The 26,858-nt window shown below is 43.2% G+C and overlaps 1 protein-coding gene across 7 annotated transcripts in view; it reads right to left on the minus strand.

Annotated features, from left to right (window-relative positions):
• Positions 1 to 26,858, minus strand: part of cadps2 (Ca++-dependent secretion activator 2) — an 829,148-nt gene that overhangs the window by 280,845 nt on the left and 521,445 nt on the right. The window lies entirely within an intron of this gene.

Consider the following 26,858-nt stretch of genomic DNA (forward strand, 5'->3'; position numbering starts at 1 on the left):
CATCTTCTCACAAAATATCTGGGCTGAGATTAGGAACTGGTCACGCATAGACTTACAGGTATCTATAGTTAGATACATCATTCCTTGGTGTGCTAGATTGATGCACCTACCTATTGAACTAAAGCTTCAAAATGCATGGCCATTTGTAAAATCTTGACAGACATATCTTCGAAGAACTAGGTATGGAATGTACTGTTGTGCAAGACTAATCTTATATCAAAATCACACATTCCATTTTCCCAGCAATAAACCATGTGCAGCCATGGTAAACTGAGTGGGTGTCTCTACCAGGTGACATGACACCTTGACTGTGTTGCGCACCTGCCTCATCAACTGGCACACATGGGGTATAATGAGTGGTAAAATCAGCATGCCCGGGAATTAGATCATTATCTGAAGAGGAAGAATGAGCAAGCCACTGGGTGAAGGCAGGGGAATGGCGCAGACACAACAGGCTGAATGGGCCTCCTTCTATGATGTAATGATTCTGTGATTCTGCCTCTGCATCTCATGCATTTTCACTGACTTTTTAATGAGGGCAGGAAACTTCCAACAAAAATTGGCAAGAGTTTCATTAAAATCTTTAAAACAGAGCATGGTGATGGCATGTATTAAAAAAAGTACGATGGATGCTGGAAATCTGAAATAAAAACAGAAAATGCTGAAAAAACTCAGCAGGTCTGACAGCATCTGTGGAGAGAGGAACATAAATAATTTTTCAAGTCTGTATGACTCTTCTTCAGAGCTAAATTGAAGTAGAAAGTGATGGAATTTATACTGTTTAAGTTGGGTTAGAGCAGGTGAAGCTGGGTAGAAGGCCAGCAAAAGGTGGGGACTAAGGAGAGATTGACAAAGATGTCATGGGCTCAAGACAAAGGGAGTATTAATGGCAGTGGTAAGAGCTGAAGGAGGTGCTGATAGAGGCTAAAGGTAAGAAAGCAGAATGTGCGAATGGCAGAGCAAAGGTCAGCACTCTGTGAAAGAACAAAATAGAACAAATGACAGATGGCTGTATTGGGGGTGGGGTGGGGGGAGGGGACGGTGGTTGGGGAAAAAAGGATAGAAAAAGGGATAAAAAAGGGGAGTAAAACAATAAATAAATGAGTAAAAAGAATTAAAAAATAAATAAAAAATAAAATACAAAATTAAAGGGATTAAAAAAGGGGTGAAAGGTGGAAGTTGGAGATCATGGTCTGAAGTTGTTGATCTCAATGTTAATTCCGGAAGGCTGTAAAGTGCCTAGTCGGAAGATGAGGTGCTGTTCCTCCAGTTTGCATTGAGCTTCACTGGAACAATGCAGCAGGCCAAGGACGGACATGTGGGCATGAGAGCAGGGTGGAGTGTTGAAATGGCAAGCGACAGGGAGGTCTGGGTCATGCTTGGCATGTATTGTTTTCCACACCTTAAACATGAAGAATGTCATGGGCAGTTCTGCTAATACATAATGGGTCTCTTGTGCTCCTCAGAGATTGGCTGCGGAAAGAAGTTCATATAAAGGACATAACAAAAAGATTCTGTTAGCAACTCTCAGGCTACTTCTGGAGCATTTTCTCATATAGTCTGCTAAGATGCAGGAAAAACTATGCTTCAAAAATGCTTCATTAGCTGTTAAAGACTTCCTCAGGTCTTGAAAGATGCTGCAGAGATACGCCTTTTTTATTGTTACACCCAAGCTTTTAAAATCTACATCTCTTTTAGAGACATAAATGAGAATGGCTGTGAGCTTTCTGCAGGAGAAAGAAGTGGAGGGATACCAGGTGAGACAGAATACAGCAGACATATTCTGTACCTACCCACTGGAAGCCACACACCCATATCTACTGATAGGGATGAACATGTCTTGCCTCAGCAAAGGAAGAAGAAAGATTATCTTTAATCTTCCATTAAAGATTGTGGAAGCAGCCCAATAATAGTATGTCATGCTTACAGCAATATGGTGTGGAAGATGCTGCCAGGGTGACCAACAAGCAGTGAAGCCCAATTCTCCACATAAACCAAGGTGGCATCAACCTTATCTACAGGAACTGTCACATCACCTTGAAATGAACAAAGGTTAGCGTATTGAAGAACTTTGGACTGTTCTCCTTAGGGAAGGTTGAGATGAGATTTTATAGAGGTATTTAAATTCATGAGAAATCTGGACAGAGTAGATATCATTGTAGAACCAGAGGGCACATATTTAAGGTAAAAGCAAATTACTGCGGATGCTTGAAATCTGAAACAAAAACAAAGATGCTGGAAAAACTCAGTAGGTCTGACAGCATCTGTGGAGAGAAAAAACAGAGTTAACGTTTTGAGTCTGTATGACTCTTCTTCAGCTTTGAAGGAGAGTCATACGGGCTCGAAACGTTAACTCTGTGTTTTTCTCTCCACAGATGCTGTTAGACCTGCTGAGTTTTTTCAGCATTTTCTTTTTTTGTTACAGCTTTAAGGTAATTGACAAAAGAAGCAATGGTGACATAAGGAAAGCCTTTTTCATGCATGGAGTGGTTAGGACCTGGAACGCACTGCCTGAGAGTGTGATGGAGGCAGGTCGATTGAGACTTTCAAAAGGGAATTGGATCATTATCTGAAAAGGAGAAATTTGCAGGGCTTTAGGGAGAAAGTAAAGGAGTGGCATAAGATGAATTGCTCCTTCAGAGGACCCGCACAGACACGACAGCCTGAATGGCCTCCTTCTGTGCTGTAACCATTCTATGATATCGTCAGATGTTGAAAGGTGTCATCTGTTACAAGGTCACTTGCTGCTAACATGCACCATAGGGCTGGCACAGCACATGACGATACTGGTTAAGTGCAACTTCGAAAACCTGTCTCCTCTCCTTGCAGGTATACTGCCATGCTGACTTCTGGCAATGGCACCATGAAGAAGCAAGTGGGGCCATCCTCCTCACAACTACCTTATGTATCACTCGTACCACTTCAGCCGCCAGAAAACAAGTGGTCAGGTCCTGGGTTCCTCCAACACTTGCCTATAATCTCAGGCTTTCACCATGAGCTACTTTGCTCTTCCTTTTGTTCTTTCTGTTAGCCCTCTGTCCCTTCAGCCATGATAAAGCCTATTAACAGGTTAAAATACCTGTTGATCCTTTCCAAAGGCAACTGGATTTTGTTTTCCTATTTAACATTCATTTAAATTTCACTCACACACATTTGTCTGCTCCCATTAGGCTGCCTCCTCACACAAGTCCAAACTCTCAGTTTGATTTGTAGATAATAATGCAACAGATATGATCTTGAACAATCTATTAGCATGTTACCATTCTGACTAGATTTGCACCCACTCTCAACCAGGATTGAACAGCAGCAGTGATGGAAATCAGCCCCAACAAATATCATTTTGGACACGTGGAGTAGGCTGATGTGTTGCTTCTACCAGTGTCTGAAAGTACAACCGAAATGGGAAAGACATGTGCACTACCATTCTGTCACAAAGACTTTCAGTTCTATGAAAGGCAATGTAACATGAAATAATCTGATTTCAAAAAAATATATAGATATTGGTTAATGAGCTGTGTAAATGAGGTAACTGTGCAGTCAGATGGAGATGTACAAAGCGATAAATCAGATCATCATAAAATACAATATGGGCTCATGTAAGCAAATACATAATGACCATTTTCCATTTACATTAAGCTATATCCACTGGATTATGTTTGTTCTGGAAAGCAGCCATACCAGTATTTTATTTGCTCCAGTAGTTCAGTTAATCACCAGGATTTGCAGATCGCTGAGGACAGTTTCTGTATAAACAGCTCTTGACATTCTGTCACATAATATGACCATCTTTATTTCCTTTTATACATGGAGGATATATAAATATTGGGTGTCATGCCTCAAGGTTACCTTGTATAGGAATGATTAATGCATTAGAAGAGTAGGTCATCCTGGTCACCAGAAGAACTAAACATGTCCAAAAGCTCCCTTATAAGCAGGAGATGCAACAGCGCAACACCAATCAGTTTGTGATTCAAGGGTGTCGTACAGTCACTTCTAAATAAGAAGTATTTTCCCCCAGTGTTTTGTGCTCCACCTACGTGCTCAGCAAGTGGGGGACAGAAACCATTTCATGTACGTGTGCAACTTAAGATGCTGTTCACAATACTGACCAGTCCTATATTTCTGTTATCCTTTGTTTACCAGCCTTAGTAAGATAAGTCTCAAGTGTCCATTTACTCCAAATGGCAATCTACTTTAAGCCTGCAATCTGCTTACTTAACACAAGATTAGCTAACAGAGAAATTAACACCATTGACACAAAGCTGGGGTTTAACATGGCTCTCAGCTTTACAACACTAGGATTTTTAAATTTACTACCAACTTTATGAGATAATCCCAGAGTTCAAATTCTCGCTCACATTCTTTCACTAACCAGGGTAACATTACTGAGATCACAGTTGGTGTGAGACAGACAAAATGTTTGCTTCCTTTCACCCAAAAATGGTGCAAATGCAGTGAATAGCAAACTCACAAAGATTTTGCATGAGAGAAATATCATGGGTAAAGTGGCACTTTTGATGGACAGGAATGAGGTGATCATGGAGAACAACTTGCTCTTCACAGGCACCTGTACAAAAGTCACAATTCCTGACTCAAACTCAAATCCTTTTAAAGGAGCCAGAAAGCCTTACGGGAAAGTCTGTTAGGAGAGAGAGTATTGTTGTGGTTTGTATAGGCTTCGATTTAACGTCTTGAAGGTTAGAAAGTTTAAATTAGAAGCACATTACGAATGGCGACTAATCAAATGCAATTCTGAGGAAACTTGGGGCAGAATTTTTCTCTCATTGAGCAGGGGCGCACCCAGCCCGAACTAGCGTAAAATGATGCACGATGACATCAGGCAAGGATCCTGGCTTCATTGCGCATTTGCGCGATACTCGGTCAGCAGGCTGCGTGAAAGTCGGCAGCACGCCCGCCGACTATTAAGGCTTTTCATGGACTAATTGAGTAGAATTTTTTGCTCCCCGTCCAAACATTCGGTTGGCAAGTGGGCGAAAAGGCCAAGCGGCCTTTGCATTTTTGGCAAAACTTCATCCACGGGCAGGATGAGGCTTCGGTCAGTGATTAAAAAAATGATAACTTTTTACATTCCTATTTAATATGTCCCTACTCATGTGACAGTGTCACATGAGGGAAAATCTTTTCATGATTTCAAATATCTTTATTTTTATGGTTAAAGATCTTCAGTTTCCTGAGGCAGCTCCGTGCCTCAGGCAGATTTTACTGAGCGCGCGCACCCCCACATATGTGCACGCTTCATCATTTACACTCCTCCCACTCCTGCCCCCACCCCAGCAGTGCCAAGTGCTGCAGCGCGTGTTTCATGCTGGCTGCCTGTTAATTGGCCAGCCAGTGTCAAATCACAGTCGGGGGCTGATCGTGGGCGGCGGTTGGCTTCGTGATTGCTCCTGGGCCCGCTCGCCCGACAAGGGCAAAGTTCTGCCCTTGGGCTGGATAATGAACCTGGGCCAAGGCTGGGGCCAGGGCCAGGATTGGAAGTGGTTCCTCAGTTCCAACCTGCCCCTGGGCCATTTTTGCAGAGGCAGAAGTGGGGTGGAAATAGGCCAGGGGTGGGGCAGGGGGGAGACGAAGAGTGGGGTTGCAGGGCTACTCTCCATGTCTAACATGGTTTATCAAGGTCCATTTAGAGCAAATTAAAGGAGATTGACTGGGGTTTTCCAGGCAGGCCTAGCGAACTTCCCAGCCTGTCTGGGTGCTGCCCTCTAGAAGGCATCCTCGCCACATGAGTGGTGGCCTGGCTGTAAAACCCATCTTTTCTTTTAACTTCAAAAACGTTGGAGGGGGGGGGGGGCATCCCTATTTTGAAGTGCCCTCTCACTCACTTACCTGCCATCACAGCTGTTGCTGCTTTCCAGTTGGTAAGCCTCTGATTCACTCTGGAGTTTCATGAGCCTTCCTGCCTTAATTGAACTGTGAGCCCACCTCTGGCTATTAACTGGCTGCACTGGGGAAAATCACAATGAGTGACTGTTTCCCCACACAGTGCAGTCTTCTGACCTACTTTCAGCCTGACAACATGGTTCAGAAGCCTGCAGGGAAACTCCTGTCCTTATTTCTTCTGGGAAGGTTCCTAAGAGAAGTCCAGGAAGCTGTATGTCTTATGTGGTGTTTCTAAAGTACTTTGGAAGTCATGAAGCATCTCTTGCTAGTATGCAGCCCAGTAATATGAAGCATTGCAACCTTCACAGCCACAATCTCTCCAGCATTCTCACTCTGAAGTTTAGAGATTTACAGATCCATAAAACATATCCTAAGGTTCATTTTAATAATTCTTTTTGAAACCTGTTATGAGTTGAGACAATGTGCACAGCTTCATTTGGAATTTCAGTCAGGTTGGTTAGCTACAAATCACTGATGTAATATAGGAAAAATGGCAGCCAATTTGTACACAACAAGCTCTCTTAAACAATGTGATAATGGCCAGATAATCTGCTTTCTGTCACACTTAACGAGGGATAAATTTTGACCAGGCCATCAGCACCCCCTGCTCTTTTTCTAGATAGCACCATGGTATATTTTAAGTCCAGCTGACAGGGTGGGGGCCTCAGTTTAAAGTCTTATGTGAAAGACTCTGACAACGTAGCATCACTTTATTTCATTAGAGTGTCAGACTGTGGTCTTGTTCCACCTATAGAGATTACTTAAATCCTTTGAGTGGAATTTGAATCCACAACCTACTGACTCAGAGATGACGGTGCTCTCACTGAGCCACTTCTGACACTCACGCAAGATCATCCTCCTAATCATTATTGGATAGGGTTCACTCTTAATTGTTGCTAGATAAAATTCCCTCCCACAAGACCAATTGCCACTCCTTCCCTGCCACTACCAGAGGGGAGATGGGGCTTTGCTTTCCAGGGCACATTTCTCCCCTCAATTGTTCCTGTCACTAGTCTTTGAGATAGCAATGGTAAGGCACAAAGTTATGAGGATAAAGGGAAAGTGCCTTGGGGTATTCCTCTCTCCATCCTGTTCAGCTCCCTGACATACCATTGCAGGATTTAGTTTTGGTTGAGGCCTAAAACACATTGGGGCTCTTCCACTCCCTTCAAATGCTCAGGCTAAGGTCTTCTATTGATGCAATGAGGCTTTAACAATAGCACTGACTGACTTTCCTGTTTCAGTGGAAGGCTCCTGTGTGGTGGTGGCCAGTAGCCTGTCCTGAATGCCAATTAATACCAACCCAGGAAAACGGGTTATGGTTATGGCAAGGTTGGAAGGGACGGCTGATCAAGTTCTTCCCCCACCACTAATCTTCCGCAAAGTGAATGCACCAACCTTTACTGGCAATATGTCCACATCTGGACATATTAAAATGGAAATTCTATGTGCCTCCAAGTAACTTTGCAAATAAATCTTTCTAAAATATGTCACAAGTGACTCAGTTGGTACCATTATCACCTCTGTGAGAAGGTTGCATCAAGTCCTGTTCCAGAATCCTGAGCACATAATAGGCTGTCACTCCATGCAGTGGTGAGGAAGAGGTGCTGTTTTTTTGGATGAGACTTTAAACCAAGTTGCCTGTTATCTCCACCGCTGCAAAAGATCTCAGGCGACACTTTGAAGAAGGGTAGGGGTGCCTTCTCCCCGGGTGTCCTTACCAATATTGATCCATCAACTAACATCATTTAAAAAAAAAAACATTATTTGGTTATCATCGTATTACTGTTTGTCGGACCTTACAAAAGTGAACACTTCAAAAGTACTTCATTGACTTAGAAAGACGTTGAGATGTCGAAGGCTGTGAAATGAGCCATATAAATGCAAGCTCTGTCTTTTCCCCATTTAAAAAGGCTGATGAAGTAGCGTGGGGAGTTCTGCCTTCTTGTTTTCCAAGTTTTTTTTAATTTGGTGCACCATTAGAAAAGGTTAATCTCTGACAGATTGATCCATATCAAGATGGGTCATGGCTAAATTCATAAGAAAAACATATAAATGTTGGACCTTCAAAATATATTTTTCCAATTAGCAGTTAAGTTATTAACGTGTTGCGAAAAGGAGAAGGCTGTTTTCTCTGGCAGATCTATACTTGAGCTGGCCTTTTTTTCTGGGGAATGCAGCAATCTGGTTTGAATTACTAGCACATTATTTGCACAAAGTTTCATAGGCTCAAATAATGAAAGAAAAATGTGAAAATCAATATATAGAAAAATCAATACATATAGCCATTTTTCTCTGTAAGAGCTCCCTCCCACAAAGAAAATTCTCAGTCAAGGTCCAAAGAGCAATTAATTCAGTCTAAGAAATCTAGGACATTCTGATCGAGTTCAGTTAACAGCTGGCAAAAGTAATCATCCACTTGTGAAAATGATTTTCAGTTCATTCTCAAACACCTTTCAGACTCTCATGATCCCATTTAGCTGATAACAATACAGGATGTCTCTGGGCATCGCAGCATTCAGTGTTCAAACCAATGGGGACTGAATGCCCAGAGGCACTTTCAGTCCTTACTGCACATTCTATACTCCGTCCATGAAAGGAGCCGTCCAAATACTACATTCCTTCTTTTATTTTGCTGCTGCAAAAGTAAGACACTTTCATCTTCATGCAGCAATACGTGAGAGAGAAAGAAAGGAAGAGAGCGAGCGAAATGAACTCACAGCATCAACAAGGCCAGGAGTCTGAATGGTCAATCCTCAAATAATTTAACTACTTTCAAAAATACAAAGTGCTGTCACAAAGAAAGTTGAGGTAAGCTTTCAGCAGCGGAACATATTGCTTTGCTGCTAGTCATTTGAAATTATATTTTTAAGTTGTGCATTAAAATGAGTTCCGACACTTCTATTAATGCGTAGAATTTTTAAAATAAGCCCTTCACTTTCAAGGTTCCCTCGATGAGCTGGGTTCACACTGTCTCTTAGCAACTACGGACAAAATGATGGTAGAAACACAAGAGGCCGACACATGCACATATGCCCCTCCATACATGCCTTTGCTCAAATTGGTCAAGCCAATTGTCATTCACAACAGCAAATTTGAGCATAATTAATTGACAGTCGTTTGGTAGTACTGAACTTGAATATTGCTGCACAGAGAGACATGTTGCCGAAGCTTTTCGTCTTGCACACATCAGGACAAATGCAAGAATGACAAACACTCAACCAGCCTGTGTTTGCAAAGCCAAAGACGAAACCATTCACTTTTGGCTGTGATTCTGCGTTTCGCCGCACTTGCCGAACAATCCTGAGTGTGCTAACAGCTACACTAACAATCAATTTAAGATAATCAGTTGAACTTGTAATATGGCTCATTTAGACCTGCTAGAAGTGACATATACTCATACACAGGGACACATTCTCTGCAAACAAAAGGTATATGTTCAAGCCTTGCACCTTTTTTGACTTACCTGGAAGCTTGGGTGGCCTTTGGCTCTCCCTTGCTTTCTCCATGGCAATGCATCAGCCAATCAGTTGACTTGCCAACCAATCAGCACCCTTTTCTCCTAGTATAAGTTGTTTGAAATTTGGCATTCTTGTGTTTGTCCTGATGAGAGCAAGACAAAAAGCTTCGGCAACATGTCTCTCTTATCAGTAATAATTAACTGATTCACTGATTCTGATACTTTTTCAGGCTGGACTTCACGAAAATAAAACTCAGCCCCTCACATCTCTACAGCTAACGATACGGGTCAGCTAGAACTGCAAAAGAATGTATCTCATTTCTGTTTCTGCCATTATTTCCCTTTCACTTCTGTGATTCATTCTTTGCTTTACGTCCTATTTTCTCTCTGCTGTTTATTACAGTATTGGAGCTGCCACAAGGGGGAGAGCTGAGGGAGGAGAACATGTCTCTCAATCAGCTAGGGAGGAGGACTTCAAAATGAGCTTGGAAATTGAACTTTGTTAAAAAAAATGCAATATAAAAGCAGAATACCATGGGTGCTGGAAATCTGAAACAAAAACAAAGTGCTGGAAAAACTCAGCAGACCTGGCAGCATCAGTGGGGAGAGAAACAGAGTTAACGTTGTGAGTCTAATAGGTCGAGTCAAGTTCCGAAGAAGATTCAAACTGAATCTCTGTTTCTTTCTCCACAGATATTGCCAAACCTGCTGAGTTTTTCCAACACTTTCTGTTTTTATTCAATATAAAAGCTTGACGTCTTTTGAGAATCAGCCTTCAGAAAAAAGTCAGCCAAACAAACAAAAGCAATAAATCTTCCACCGCAGCACATACCAACGACAGCAGCTCAAAGTTTCAATGAGCATATATCATCCTCTTAAAAAAACACCTTATTTACTTTTTAAAAGTTTTAAGCAAAGTAAATAGGCACAATATTAGTAATCTGACTATTCCAAAACTTTTACATGGAGGGTAAATGCATATCATCTTACTTTGAAAACAACAAATAGAGATAGCAATTATGAATGAATGCTTCCACCAATTTTCAGAATGAATATTTTCTGACCAGAGAATGAAAGAGAGGAGATTGTCAATAGGTGTTACGCCACTGCTGGCAGTTATCCACCTAGGCGAATGGAAAATCCAGACTGATAACTTTTAGAAACAAGGGAAGCCAGTAGGGTGAATATAACTCTCCATGTTTCATTCGTCAACCCTTTCTCTCTCCAGAAACCCATCCAATCGTCTCAAACAATTTTATACAGCTGTTTCCAATGGGCTCCTCCTGTATCTTACTCCAAAATTCCATTGCACTTTCTGCAAAAATAAAACATTTTGCTGGACTTACCTCCTTGCTCGTAACATTTGGGGCAGAATTTTACTTTGGGTCAGGTGCGCGTCCGCTCCCAGCACAGGGCATAAAATAGTGCGTGAAGACATCAGGCGAGCATTCCGAGGTCATTGCGCACTCACGCGATATTTCAGTTGGCAGGCATGAGCAGGTACTAGAGCCATGCCCACCATTAATTAAGAGCCACTTAAGACCAATAAAAAGCCAACTGATGCACAAATTTTCATTGTCCGTGGGATTTTATGCTCGTCGCACGGGTAAAACGGTAAGGCTGGCAGCCGACAATTTCAAAAACCTCACCCGAGGGTGGGATAAAAAGGGTCAGCAGCATTGCTAGTGTGAGTAGTGAGGAGTTTCGTAGATAGTTTGCTGCTGGTGATTAATTGGTGCTTGACAGCTTCATTTCTGTTCAGGGCTTTCATTGATAGCATTTCCAGGCTTCATTTCAAGGCTTACTGATGTCTCCAAGGCTCCCGGAGGATTCAGATCATGTGGACCCTTCGAGGTATCAGACAGTCTTCCATTACCCTGGTAATGGGGATTGTAGTCTCTGCTGGAGACACCTCCTCTAAGGAGGAAGAGATGGAGGCCAGGTGTCCCAATGCAGCTTCCGGGGAGAAATGCAGGTCCAAAGATGCAGGTCCAGCAAGGAGTCCAAGGTGGAAGAGGCCACAGAAGACGCTACTATCCTGCTACCAGAGTTTACAGGTGCGATGCAGCTACCTCAATATGTCTGAGGTGCAATGCTGAAGGAGGCTCCACCTCTCAAGGGAGACAGTGACCTCCATCTGTCAGATGATTGGGCCTGACATCAGCTCCGACTGTCTGAGTGGACACCCATGCCAGAGGCTCTGAAGTTCACAGCGGCCCTCAACTTCTATGTCAACAGGAAGGAAATACCACTCCATGATCGTGCAGATATTGTGTAACCATAGGATGCATATTCTGCAAGTCTGTGCAAGGTACCCAGGCAGCTCCCATGATTATTACATCCTGAGACACTCCCAGGTGCCAAGGCTCCAGCCCGACTGGATGGAAGGCTGCTGGGTGACAAGGGCTATCCATTGAAAAGGTGGCTCATGACACCTCTCCGCCACCCATGAACAGAGGCAGAGAAGCGTTACAATAGGAGACATGCCTCCACAAGGGAGGTGATAGAGAGGTCTATAGGTCATCTCAAGATGCACCTCTGATGCCTGGATCATTCAGAGGGTCTGTGGAAATACCCCCCAGAGTGGGTGTCACTGATTGTGGTCACATGCTGCTCTCTCCACAACCTGGCACTGGCAAGGGGGGACCGACTGGAGGAAGAGGATGTTGAGGCAGCTGCACAGGCCACAGATGATGAGTCCAGTACAGAGTCAGAAGAGGAGCACGGTGGGGAGAACACTGAGGGCGTGGAGGCAGACCTCTGTAACCTCCAGGGAGGCAGGGACACCTTGATCCAACACCCCTTCAGCTAGGCTACCAAAGGTCAGCTTCCACCTCATGCCAAGGCTGCCACCTCCATCCCGGGTGTCTGAAATGACCCTTTCATTTGCGCCCAAAGTCCACTCAGTACCTGAGCAATAATGTTTCGAGCCACTTATGACCAGCTTTACACACTGATGTACCCTGCACCACATTAAATAAAAAAGGTGAAGCATACTCAGGCTATTACAACAAAAGAAAATTTATCTCATGTTGACAGTCATAACAAATTAACAGAGCCCTCTCTGGTCTTCAACATCAGGCCAGTTAAAATAAGCAAAACATTGCACAACTGATGACCACCTGTGACCAGTCCCTCTTGTGCTCATGGTGCCTTAAACTTAATTTTGCAAGTGCTACGTCTTGGTGCTCCCACCTCAGAGCTGCCTCTCCATGAGAGCTGCTACTCCCTCAATGGAGGAGGCAGTGTGCTAGGCCATGAGGGTCACCACAGTGCTCATGCTCTGCATGGACACGTACATAACGGAGACCATGGCACGTAGACCCTCATGGATCTCTGCCAGATCCTCCCACACATCTCGCTGGACATCCAGCATCTGCCACCTAATGGATGACCCCAGAGGCTCATCATCTGCCTTTGACTTGGTGTTGTCCTGGTCTCCAGCAGTACTCCAATTGCTGGCGCCCTGGGCACTCTCTGCCTCTGCCTGAATCTCAAGCAAGAGTGAAATGCCCTCACTGCTGTGCACCGACATTCTAGCTGAAGATCTAATGCCCACCAAGGCATTGGTGCCTGGTTCAGAGAGAGGCTGTGATGCAGGTGCTTCCGGAGTCTGGCGGTCCTCTGGCATCAGGGGTGGCTCTTTGGGGTCCTGCGATTGGATGCGTGGTGGCAAATCTAAGGGAGAACAACAACATGTCATTAGTTTAAGTTATCACACTGTCACTATACATGCCAAGCACCCTGGTGAGACCATGGAGATCTGTATCACAGTGTCATCATCTTTCAATGATCAATGGGGAATACAGGTTTAAGGCTCCCATCAATGATGAGACTGCACTAGAATGTTTGCAGCATCTGAAACTCTCACCCCTGCGCACTGCACCCTTACCTTCGTCTGTCACTCCAGCTTCTCCAGCGGCCAGTTGACCGAGGTCTGTGGTGCCTCTCCAGGTGCAAAGTGTCCTGCTCATATCTGGAAAGCTGGGCCTCTGCCGGTCTGCAGCATTTCAATGTTGTTATAGGCGGGCTTCTGCTGAAAGGAGAGGAGCATAGATTTGTCCCCCCCTGTAGCTGCAGTACCACTGCAGCCTGGCCAACCCCACCTGAGGAACACCCTGGAGGGCACATCAAGTTGTGGCCCTCGAGCTACATGGCACTCAGTCCAAGCAGCCAGGGCTCAACCCCTTGGCCAGCTCCAGTGCCATTGACATTTGGCACTCAGACTCTAACACCCCTGAGATCCACAGGGGTACAGCCAGCCTTAAACACTTCAACATATTGATCCATGCCAGCATGGTATTTACCCTTCCTGAGTGCAGCAGGTCGATAAACCTCTTGTAGCACTGGACCCAGGTGTGCTGCACCACATTATGGCTGCTGACCAGCACTGCTACCTCCTCCCAAGCTTTTTCGTTAGGTGCAGTGGCCTCCTCCTCCCATCCCTGGGGAGGAGGGTGGCCCTCTTGGTAGACACCTCCTCCAGGAGGACCATGAGGCACTCATCCGAAAAGCGGCGGTGCTGAGTACCCACCTGACCTGCCCATCCTCCTGCTGTCTGCAGCCGCATTACTCTCCATAATTTATACTCACCTGCTCACAACACTGGAGCTCTCCTCATCGGTGGCAACCTTCCAGGGCCTGGCAGTGCCGGTTTTAAACTGGCCATTGGGTTACCCTTGGACCTGGCAGCTGACGGGCCCCCACCCACCACTTGCCGACCAGTGAAGAGCTGGGTTTCACCGGAATCGCGGTTGGGGGCTGATCGCGGGTGGCGGACTGTTTCCCGGCTGCTCCTGGGCCTGCCCATCACACCCGCCGGACAACCTCAAAATTCTGCCCCTGGTATTTTAGTCATTCGATATAATCTGCTTGGATCAATGCTGACAGTTCTCTTCCTAATTTTTAAAGCTTCATCCCGAAGACTCCTCCTTTCCAAAATAAGCAATAATAAAATGCATTTATGTAGTACCTTCAATATGTTCCAAAGTGCTTCACAGAGACATTAGGAAAAACCAAAACTATGTCAAGGAAGGAAAAGTTAGAAGGAAGGTAAACTTCCTTCAACTTTTCCCATTGCCTAGCTTCCTGGAATTATCTGGTTGCTTGCTTCAGCAGTATCCATTTTTCCCATTCCATCAATGCTCAAATATCGGATAAGCAGCAATACAGCACAGCAACTTGATCCCATATCAGTAAGAATGCTACAATGCTAAGAGGTTTCCACACCCACATTAACTGATCTATATAACACATTCTTGAGATGTTCTAAATCAAAGACTGTCTGAATAATTTTTCAGTCAATAGAGCAAGCTAATTTGTTACTTTTTATCAATGTACTTGACTTCGGCAGAAACAATGGAGGCAGATATTGGCCTGTAACTTCCAAGCTCCCCAGCAACGGATTTGGAGGGTACCCCAAAGATGCGCTGGGGAATCCCTCTGGGAAATTCCCACATAAGGGTTTGTATGGCAATTGCTCAGAAGTGCACAGCTACTCTGGGCAATTGTGCAGTGCTGGGAACCATCTGAAAATGCAGTTTATATCGCAAATTTCAGAAGGTTCCGCCGGGTTATACCAATAGTTACTCAGAAAAGATTAGAAGAATTAAAACCTCTTCCAACTTCTGAGCAACAATTGTGAAGACCCAGATCGACCCCACGGGACTTCCCCAACATCCCCAAACCACCTCCCTCCCCCAAAAGAGGACTCACCCGAACGCCCACCACCCCCCCACCGACCTCCAACACACCCCACCCCCGATCTCCAACACACCCCAACCCTGACCTCCAACACACCCTACCCCCGACCTCCAACACACCCCAACCCACCAACATCTGACACTCCCCAGCCCCTGCCCTCCAAACCCCACTCCACTGACCTCTGAAACCTCCAACCCCTCCCACCCACCCCCGAACACCAAACCCACTGAACACCGATCCCTCACCCCCGACACCTCCACCTCCCTGACCTCCGACACACCCCATCCCCAACCTCAAGCACCCCACCCCACTGACCTCTGACACCCCCAACCCCTCCCACCCCACCCGGACCCCAACCCCTCAACCTTCGATCCCCAACCCGCACCCCCCCGATACCCTGCACCTACTGACACCCTTCACCCCCAACCTCTGACAACCCCACCTCCCCCCGACACCCCCAACTGCCCCCACCCCCCAGGACCTCGGACCCCCTCTCCCCAGGGTCTTCTGACCCCTCATCACCTCCACTCTCCCAGGCCAATGATTGACCTCTGACCCTGACCTTGGACTCCTACCCACCCCTGCCGGACCTTGGAACACCGCTGCCGCCATGACCCCCTCCGGACCTCCAAACCCCCCGGACCTTCGACTCCCACCCACCCCCCCCAACAACCCCCCAGGACCTCCAACTCCGCCCACCACCCCCGGAACTCCGACCTCTCCCCACACCCCTCCAAACGACTGTCAATTTCCCTGAACCTTTAAATTTACCCGCTTCACGGCAGCAAGTGCTGTAAAAAAGGGGGTGTAGCCTCCTTGAATCCGCTGGAGCTAGATTTCACTAAGGCCTGTGAGGAGTCTTTCAATGCAGCTTTGGCAAATGGCAGTGCCAATGTAACTCTCAAAACCAGGTAAGATATTTATATCTTCGAATTCCCGCGGGCCAGCTCTTTCTGATGCTAGTCGGAAATTATAGCCCATTACTTTACAAAAAAATACCTCTGTGGTTTAACTTTGAAATTATCTTTTAATGTCATGTCATCAATTTACTGATAGCCCAGTTGTGCCAGATTAAGATTCAGGACTTGGAAGCTGCCTTTCCTAATATTGTTGTCTGTAAAAATCTCAAGACTCTGTGATCCATGCCAGAGCATCAATTGTGCCATTCCAAGCCCAAATGGTGGGCGGTTATATTGTAGGTAGATCCTTTACACTTTGTTTGTAAGCAAGGTAATTATATTCCATTTATAGGACACATTTTGTTCATATATATTATAGATATATAATAAAAACAAATAAGAAACAAAAAATATATGATATACCATAGTTCATCATTTGCATCAGAATGGATAAGCTTCCATCATAAAGTTCACCAATACTGAAACCTTGTGTTGTGTGAATCTTCATTCAGCTCTCTCATACCATCAGACTTCAAACAACATCTCTGAATATCATCACTGGTGTTATATTTCTGATAACCAGATGGTGAACGAAGAATCCAAAGCCGGTCTTTACTTTGAATAGATTTATTCACAGAGTGAAACATTACAGGGATATGTCTAACTCCAATCAACTCTTCTGTCAGTAAATGTCTCTTGATATCTGCTTAAGTAACCATCCAATCAGTGCCCTCCACCTGTAGGTACTTAATTTTAATTAATATAATTAACAAATGGGAGTCGCTGTTTTAAAAATAACTAACTGGTACAGTGAGGCTTACACACTGTTTTTCAGAAGCTGGGCCTCAATCTACCCAAGCCAATGAAATGAAAGTCTCCATTCTCTGCTGGCATTATGGGTTAGAATCTGATATTTTGCGTTAAGGTTTAATAAAATCTGTCAGGGCTCTCAGTCCTGACAGTCAGAGCCTAAAGTATTGCATTCTTCAGTAATAATAGCCCTCATTTTAAAATGATCAAAAACATCAACAAAAAAATCAATTTAGAAATAAGTACCTTTGGAAAGAATTCAAAACTTCACAATGGCTCGATGTTTTTAAATGGTGGGGATTGGTTGGTAATGATGTAAATCAAAAAGTGAGGTCTTGGATAATAGAAACATTTGCTGAGGAGCAACTACTGTAAATATCAAGCGCTCCCAACTCAGGTCACAGGTAATACTTAAAGATGACTTGCATTACTGTAACAATGCATATGAACATACAAATTAGGAGGAACTTGAGCCCTCAAGCCTGCTCCATCATTCAATTAGATCATAGCTGATCTGATTGTAACCGCAACCCCACATTCTTGCCTACCTCTGATAACCTTTCACCCCCTTGTTAAGCAAGAATCTATCTAGCTCTGCCTTAAAAATATACAAAGACTCCGCTTCCACCGCCTTTTGAGGAAGAGAGTTCCAAAGACTCTCAACCCTCAGAGAGAAAAATTTGCTTCATCTCGGTCTTAAATAAGCAGCCCTTTATTTTTAAACAGTGACCCCTAGTTCTAGATTCTCCCACAAGAGGAAACATCCTCTCAACATCCACTCTGTCAAGACCGCTCAGGATTTTAAAGGTTTCAATTAAGTCACCTCTTATTTTACTAAAATCCACCAGATCCAAGGCTAACTTGTCCAGCCTTTCTTCGTAAGACCACCCACCCATTTCAAGTATTAGTCTGGTAAACCTTCTCTGAACTGATTCTAATGCCTTTAAACCTTTGTTAAATAAGGAGACCGACCAGTCTTGTACACAATACCCCAGATGTGGTCTCACCAATGCCCTGTACAACTGAAGCCTGCATAACCTCCCTACTTTTGTAATCAATTCCCCTCACAACAAACGATAACATTCTATGAGCTTTCCTAATTACCTGCTTTACCTGCATACTTACTTTCTGTGATTCACGCACTAGGACACCCAGATGCCTCTGAATTGCAGAGCTCTGCAATCTCTCACCATTTAGATTAGCTTCCTTTTTATTCTTCCTGCCAAAATGAACAATTTCACTTTTGCCCATATTATACACCATTTGCAAGATCTTTGCCCAATCACTTAACCCAACTGTGTCACTTTGTAACCTCCTTACGTCCTCTTCACAGTTTACTTTCCTACCTATCTTTGTGTCGTCAACAAATTTAGCAATCATTCCTTCGGTCTCTTTATCCAAGTCATTTATATAAATTGTAAAAACTGAGGCCTTAGCACTGATCCCTGTGGCACACCACACATCACATCCTGCCAACACGAAAAAGACCCATTTATGCCAACTCTTTGCTTCCTGTTTGCTAGCCAATCTTCTATCCATGCCAATATGTTACCCCATACACCATGAGTTTTATTTTCCACAATAACCTTTGATGTGGCACTTTATCATATGCCTTCTGGAAATCTAGGTACTGTACATCCACTGGTTCCCCTTTATTCACAGCACATGTGACTCCTTCAAAGAACTCAAATAAACTGGTTGAACATAATTTCCCTTTCACAAAACCACGTTGACTCCACCTGATTGCCTTGATTTTCTCTAAGTCTCCTGCAATAACATCTTTAATAATAGCTTCTAACATTTTCCCTATGACAGATGTTAGGCTAACTGGCCCGTACTTTCCTGCTTTCTGTCTCCCTCCCTTTTTGCATAAAACCATTCATCAACTATCTCACTAACCACTTCTTTCAAAACCTTAGGGTGAAGTCCATCAGGGCCTGGGGATTTGCCAGCACGCAGCCCCAACAATTTGTTCAATACCACTTCCCTGGTGATTGTAATTTTCCCAAATTCCTCCCTCCCTTCCATTTCCTGATTTACAGCTATTTCTGGGATGTTACTTGTGTCCTCTATAATGAAAACCAAAGTAAAATACCTGTTTAATTCATCTGCCATCTCCTTACTTTCCATTATCAATTCACCAGACACACTCACTACAGGACCAATGCTCACTTTGTTAATTTTTTTCTTATTTAAATATCTATAGAAACTCTAATTATCCATCTTTACATAACTAGCTAGCTTTTTATCGTGCTCTAATTTTTACCTCCTTATTAATCTTTATGTCATTCTTTGCTGTTCTTTATATTCTTTCCAATCTTCTGATCTGCCATACGTCTTTGCGTAATTATTTGCTTTTTCATTAAGTTTGATACTGTCTTTAACCTTTTTTAGTTAACTATGGATGGTGGGCCCTCCCTTTGGAATTTTTCTTTCTCATTGGAATGCATCTATTCTGTGTATTCTGCAATATCCATTTAAATTACCACTGAACTTCTATTCACATATCCCTTACCTTATGTGCCAGTTCACTTTAGCTAGCTCTGCTTTCATGTCCTCATAACTGCCCTTATATATGTTTAAAGTACTAGTCTTGGACACACTCGTTTCTCCCACAAAATTAATGTAAAATTCAATCATATTATGATCGCTGCTATCTAGTGGTATCTTTACTAGGAGGTTATCAATTAATCCTATCTCGTTGCTCAATACCAGTTCTAGAATAGCCTGCCTTCTGGTTGACACCAGAATGTGCTGTTCTAAGAAATTATCCCAAAAACATTCTATGAATTCATCTATGTTACCTTTGCCCATCTGATTTTTCCAGTCTACATGTAGACAAAAATCCCCCATGATTATTGCAGTACCTTTCTGGCAAGCTCCCATTATCTTTTCTAAATACTCTGTCCTACAATGTAGTTACAATTAGGGGGCCTGTACACCACTCCCACAAGTGACTTCTTGCCTTTATCATTCCTCATCTCAAACCAAACCATTTCTATATCCTGGTTTCCTTAATTTAGGTCATCCCTGAGTAATATGCTAATACCATCATTAATTAACAGAGCTACCCCTCCACCTTTTCCTAACTTCTTGTCCTTCCTATATGTCACATACCCTTCAATATTCAGGTTCCAATTTATGTCATCCTGTAGCCATGTCTCTGCATGGCTATCAGATCGTACTTATTTATTTCTATTTGCGCTATCCATACATCTGTTTTGTTCCAAATGCTATGTGCGTTTAGATACAGAGCCTTTAGTTTTGTCTTATTAAATTTGTAGCGTCTAGCCTTATCTGCTGACTTACTCTTAGATTTGTACTCTCTATCCCTTTCTGTCACAGTCTGTTTATCATTTCCCATATTAATACCTGTCTTTCTTGCCTGTGTCTACTCTTTGGTTTACCACATCTTTCCAAATTTTATTCCTTGCTCCCACTGTTTAGTTTAAAACCCTCTCTACTTCTGTGAGCTGTTTCTAGGTAGACATTTTCATTTTACAGTTGCTTATCCTGATAAGTAATGTTGGATGCAGCACATTACAGAGCAGCCGTCTTTATCTATTTGAAAAGCCTATTGATGCCAACTGTTCTGCCAAATGGCATGCTCATCAAATATTGAGAGTAATTCAGAGAGTAACATGTTGAAGTCATTTGTACTGTCTGTTAAAAGGATTCTTTCAATGGGATTGGAACAAAAGTAATTTTGAAAAAGCAATTCTGTTGCAGAGTGGCACATTTTGATTCCAAGGCTCTTGTGAAGTTTCTTCAAAGAAGGAACAGAGCGAGATAAAATACATATATTGTAAATCCTGAACCATCTCAGCACTATGCTTGGTAGGGTCTTTACAATTCCAATTACATGTTGCTTTGAGCTCGTCAGAAAAGTTTATTCATTTTTTTTGGAGGCATAATGAAGCTCCTTTTACATACCAAGTTCCTTGTAGTCTTATGACTTCAGTCTACATTCCTGCCAACTCAGTAATTCATGTGTGCTCTACCTGAAAGTAGGTCTTTGACTCATTGTGCGCTGATGCTTCATCCTGAGCTGATATTTGTCAGTGGGGGTTTGCCACTGCCTTCCACTCTCAGGGTCAGGGTGAGGAGGCAGGTCTCAAGTCTATCTCAGCTGGAATGGGAATTGAATCTGTGCTATTGGTGTCAGTCTGAACAACACACTAGCCATCTCGCTAACTGAGCTAACCAGCCCCTCTCCTACCAACTACTAATTGATAAATTGTAGCTTTGTCAACTGGCTCGTTTGTTCAGATGTCGTGACTTCCATGATTCGGGAAAACTGCCATTATAAGAATTCTATTGCCATGGGTTTCAAATTAACCTCACTTGCAAACAAAATTTGATAGGAGCCATTTGGCATTATTTAGTAGTAATTTTGGATGTGTTTTACCTGTAAAATCTTGGGCCTGCGGGTTTACAATGGATTCAGGTGTACTCAATATTTGACTGCAGGCTGAGAGAAACTTTGTTCTTTTCAAATCAAACTTATTTCAAGGCAGTTTCATATTGTGCTTAACTGTAAGTAAGAAAATTGTTATGATCCTGCAATGCTCATGTTCCAAAATAACACTTAGAATAACCAATCTCATGGTGAATTCTAGTATAATGTACAATCTAGTACATCTAAGTGCAGTCTGTTGCCCAGGGATAGGTACTAGTGGCAAACGTTTGGGTCCAACTCCGAAGATTCAACTTTGGGGTGAAAAAAACATTTCTGTCTGCTGGTTGTATGATATTTGGACAGTCTCTGAATCACAGAATTGTTACAGCGCAGAAGGAGGCCCATTGTGTCTGCACCTGTCTCAGAATGAGCAATTCACCTAGTTCCATTCCCCGTCTTCTCCCCATAACCTACTGACACTTGATTCACTTGGTCCACTTCATTTTCAAGAACCAGGTCTAGCAGTGCCTCCTTTTTCATTGGACTGGAAATAAACTGATGTAGAGACTTTTGCTGAACACTCTAGGAACACTTGCGCCTCTCTGCCCTTTTACACTATTACCATCCCAGTTTTTATTTGGATAATTAAAGTCAGGCATTATAACTACTCAATAATTTTTGCACCTCCATGTAATTTCCTTGCAAATTTGCTCCCCTACATCCTTCCCACCAGTTGGTGGTTTATAGGCTACTATAAGCAATGTAATTGCCCCTTTGGCTCTAGCCAAATAGATTCTGTCTTTGACCCCTCTGGGACATCCTCTCTCTCCATACTGCAGTGTTCTCCTTAATCAATATAGCCCCACCTCCCACTTTCCTTCCTTTCCTGTGTTTCCTGAACATTTATATCCAGGGATACTTAACACCCAGTTCTGCCCTTCTTTGAACCAGGTCTCCGTCAAAGCTACAAAATCTGCACCTTGAACTCACCAACATTATTTGCCACACTCCGCATATTTACATACATGCACATTAACCCTGATTTAAATTTTATTACTTTCCTCCTTACTCTGACCCCATCTTACTATTCCCTAGGCTCAATCCAGTTTCATGGAGAATGGGCCTGCATCACAAAACTGACTAAAATTAGTATTAAATCAACAGTCTCACTCAGAAAGGCCATAGGATGGTGACTGTGGCACAGTAGGGCGTGCCATTCTGAGGTTGGGACTGATACAGCTTGTTGAGGGGAATAAAATAAGTTTTAGTATTGATCGAAGAGTGCTCAATTTGACCAAGGGGGGGGGGGTCATTGATTCTCAGACTGATGACCCACCATTTGCCAGCTCCAACAGCTCTTGCCTGGTTCACAGGCTACAACGATTTGCCAAAAAGATTCACATTTATACCAAAACTTTCATGACCTCAAGATGTCAATGTTGTAGGAAACACTGCAGCTAATTTGCACACAGCAAGGTTTGACAAGCACCAAGAAAATAAATGTTTCAGTGATGTTATTTGAGGGGTCAATTTTAGCCAAAACAGCAGGACGAACCCCCTTGGCCCATCTTCAAAGTAGTGCCGTGAATCTCACCTGAGAAGTCAGGCAGGGACTCGGTTTAATGTCTCACCTGAAGGATGGCATCTTCGACAGTGAGCATTCCCTTGGTACTGCACTGGGGTGTCAGCCCGCAGCGTGTACTCTACTAACTCCAGTCTTTGGAGTGAAGTTTGAATCCACAACTTTCTGACTCAGAAAGCATTAAAAAAATCCTTCTAAACAGACAGATTACCCAGAAATGGTATACAATGCAACTGAGAGCAATATTGGCACTGTGATTGTTTGGACACAGGCTCTGCAGATTAGCAAGGGACTGAAATTTGTCAAAGGGTGGTGAAGCTGGAAACATGCATGGATAGATAGGCACTAAGAAATGATCAAATTCACCGCCAGAGGCAGATAAAATTGCCTCTCCTTGTGGCACAAGAGGTGTCAAGCTGTTAACCCATTCCTCTGCCCCATCCACCGCCCATTCAAAGATTCACTGTCAGCTACTAGGCCAACTATTCTTGTCACAAGCATTCAAACTGAGCACCAATCACCACACAGTCTTTAAGAGCATCAGGAGAGTTAGCTCATAAAATGGCATTGCTGCTTTCAGATTTGGAAAACATATGCTGCAGCCATGACTGGGAGGATTACACCCTGTCTTCCATGCGTGAAGGTTATTCCACGAGCATGTTGCACATGGATTCAAAAAATACATTTCAGAATTTTGCCCAAGAAGCCAAGGACACACAGTGATGTGACTCCCTCTTTCATGAACTCAATCTGTCCTTTGATTTCTGCAAAGGAATTATCGTAGCACAAAGTGATGGACGAGTCTGCTGCACTCCAGAAAGCTGCCCCACCCTTGCGATAACCCTGGATACAATTGGTCAACACAGAGGTATCAATTCAATTGTTACAGATAAAGAAATGATAAAGAGTCATCTACTGGCCAGCTCTTGTTACTACATGTGAATAATTCACTCAATTGATGTCACTGAGCTAAACAGGCAGCAAGAATTGCTAAAGGGGGAAGACTATTCTGATGAAATGAAGTTGAAGTAATTAAGCACATTACACTTCCCTCTCTCCATAGCAGCTCAGTGCTCACGTTCATGGCTCTAATTTGTGTAGCTGTTAATTTAGTTCAAATCTGAGTTTCATTTCCAACATGCTGAGCCGCATATTGATCATTGTGGCATTTTTTGATATCAACTTTTCTGGTTTCTCCTTTTGTTGTTTGAAAAAGGTGAGAAAGAAAGCAATACATCTACACCTCACTGAGTTCTTTGTCACAGCCTAACATATACAAAACGTTCATTCACAGCAGTGATATTTAGATCAAGGCCACAGTTTATAGAGAAAAAGATCGTAATATCTGACTTGTGCTAAAGGACAGATAACTGTGAGCTTTTTTAATAAGCATTTTTATAAATTTGTTTGAACAGACAATCATTATTAACAACAGTGTGCAAAAAAGGTGCTTGGACCAATATTTCGCAACCACTTTTAATCTAAACAGCTTAAATACTAATCATTTTGGCAAAATATATGTAAGTGGCACAGAGGATGCTAATAATCTGTTTCTATATTTAATCTGGCACCTCGTGGCACAAGTTCAGCTGCCAGGCTTCATCCTATTCTCACCGATCTGCATCAATGCTCTAATGAAGCACAAAATGAGGTTATTAGTTGTTCTGTGGACCAACGCTACAGGCATTCACATCTGTCCTCATATTTTCAACATCACTTTTGACAGTTTGGGTTCTTGCAGCTTCACTATGTAGCTGGAATGCATTTAACAATCCTTCAGCCTCCAGTCCAATCTCATTTGTTTTCTTAATGGAGCCTTTAATGCATTCGCTTGTTAATTTACTATAACATTTACTCATTCACCACCAGCCACCTCCCATCGCCACCCCCAAACAGTTCTGTAATATGCTCTTGCAAAGACCTCCATGTGTATACGTGCTTTGGCCAGGAGATCAGAAAAACAGACGGTAGACATGAGTCAGGCTGCTACCAGTGATATCCCTGCAGGCCAATGCAGAGAGGACAGCAGGGACATCAGTGATGTTTCTCTGATCTCCAAAAGGGGCATCCAGGCATCCATCTGTGAGAGCAGCAAAAGGCTTCACCTCTTGGTCATGACTGCAGCAAAGCTCAACTAGTTATCAGAAAAGAAAAAAACGATGGCAAACTTATTACATTGGGATTACCAAAGGTCATTTATTTCCCTGAATATTATTCAGCCTGTACTGCTTTTCCTCTTTTTGTGCTATGCCCTGGGGGAAATGAATAGATGCTCTTGGGTTTCTTTCCCCTTGAAACACTGAATCAAAAAGGGGTTTTTAAAAAAATATTCAGCCACTATTTTATTTTATTTGGATGATGAATCTGACAGCCACTTATCAGGTGCAATTCACTCCTCAGCCCCAATGGGCTGGTGGACACCTTGATGCATGGTCAATATTTTTAGTCTGCTCCCTGCACAGAGTGCAAGATTTGCTTTCTTTCTTTCCTTCTTTACCACCTCTCTGCCTCATCATTAAGATGTTATGACTCAAAGCATGTTGCAGCTTGATGGACATGTTGCTGCCAGTCTGAATGATCAGCAGCAAGCTTCTCTCAGTCATTAAGGTGAATGCCGTTGTGCTTCAAGAAAAGCTTCAGAGTGTCTTTAAAGAATTTTGTTTGTACTCCCCTGGAACTTTGGTCATTTGAGAGTTGAGTGAACAGGACCTGGAGATGACTTTTGGTCATCTGAACACAGTGTCCAGTTCATCAAAGTTGATCTTGCAGGTGTTTTGCCTGAATGCTTGTGGAACTGACTTCAAGAAGGACACTAGTTTTTTCACTGCTCCTCCCAGAGCCCAAAAGATGCAGCGAAGGCATTGCTAACGGAATTTCTCCAGCACTCATGCGTCACTGATACACAGTCCAGCTCTCACTGAGGTACAGGAGTGTGGCATCGACAGCTGCTCCATACACTAGGATTTTTGTTGAGTTGCAGAGGTCCTTGCTATCACTCGCTATCATAGTTTGTGGAAGGCTGAGCTGGCAGAGCTGATCCAGTGTTGGATCTCCTCGTCAGTTGTGAGAGGTGGCTGTCAAGGAATGGGAAGTGTTCAACATATTCCAGAGATACATACGGGAGATGGAATATTTGGCTGACCAGGTCTGGGTTGGTATATATGTTTCGTTTTAGCAACATTCAAGGACAGATGGAATTTCTTTATGCAGAATTGAAGAGACAGAGAGTGACTTGCAAATCCGGTGTAGAGTAGGAACCACATGGCGGTCATTCACAAACTATTGTTCATGTATATCTATGGAGGTCAGTTTAGTTTTGGTACAGAGGCAACTGACGTTAAAGAGCTTCCATCCAGATATCATTTAATATGGCCACCAGAGGGCAGTTGATCTTTGATGAGGTGAACAGTTACGGCCAGGTAGATAATGAATATTATAAGGGCAGTCAACAGCCTTGCTTTATCCCAGTATGGATTGTGATGGCGTCTGTTTCAGGTCTCCCAGTCAAGACAGTTGCAGTCATATCATCATGAAACAAAGTTTCTTGGACATCCAAATCTCTGGATTTTGCCATTTGTAATAGAATCTTGGATGCAATGCCAGAACTCCTCAATTGTATAAATGAAAGGTTAATGAAACTTCACCTACAGCTCAGCTATAACCAATATGCCAGTCATCAACACTTACACCCTGACCCTTGACTCCGATGAAAATGTAAAAGTTTTATTTGACCTTGATGAAGTCCCCATAGCTATTCCAAAAGAAGAAAACATCAACTTCTTTCAGAGGGACCTTAATGACAATGTTGGCCATGATTCCAATGGCTGAAACGGAACCATTGGGAAAAATAGGATAGGAAAAGTAAATGCAAATGGTGTCCTCCTGCTGACACAGTGTGCTCAGCATGGCCTCATTCTAACAAACACTCTTGGCTAACAGAAGAACAAATATAAAACCACATGAAGGCATCTTGGATCAAAGCATTGGCAACTCCTGGATTATGTCTTTGTACAAGTCAAAGATTTAAGTAATGTCGTTATCACCCGATCCATGCGGGTGATTGATGCCTAATGGACAGATCGACTTGTTCAATCGGTGTTGAAC

Source organism: Carcharodon carcharias, chromosome 21 (genome assembly GCF_017639515.1).
Source record: "Carcharodon carcharias isolate sCarCar2 chromosome 21, sCarCar2.pri, whole genome shotgun sequence".
Taxonomy (NCBI): domain Eukaryota; kingdom Metazoa; phylum Chordata; class Chondrichthyes; order Lamniformes; family Lamnidae; genus Carcharodon; species Carcharodon carcharias.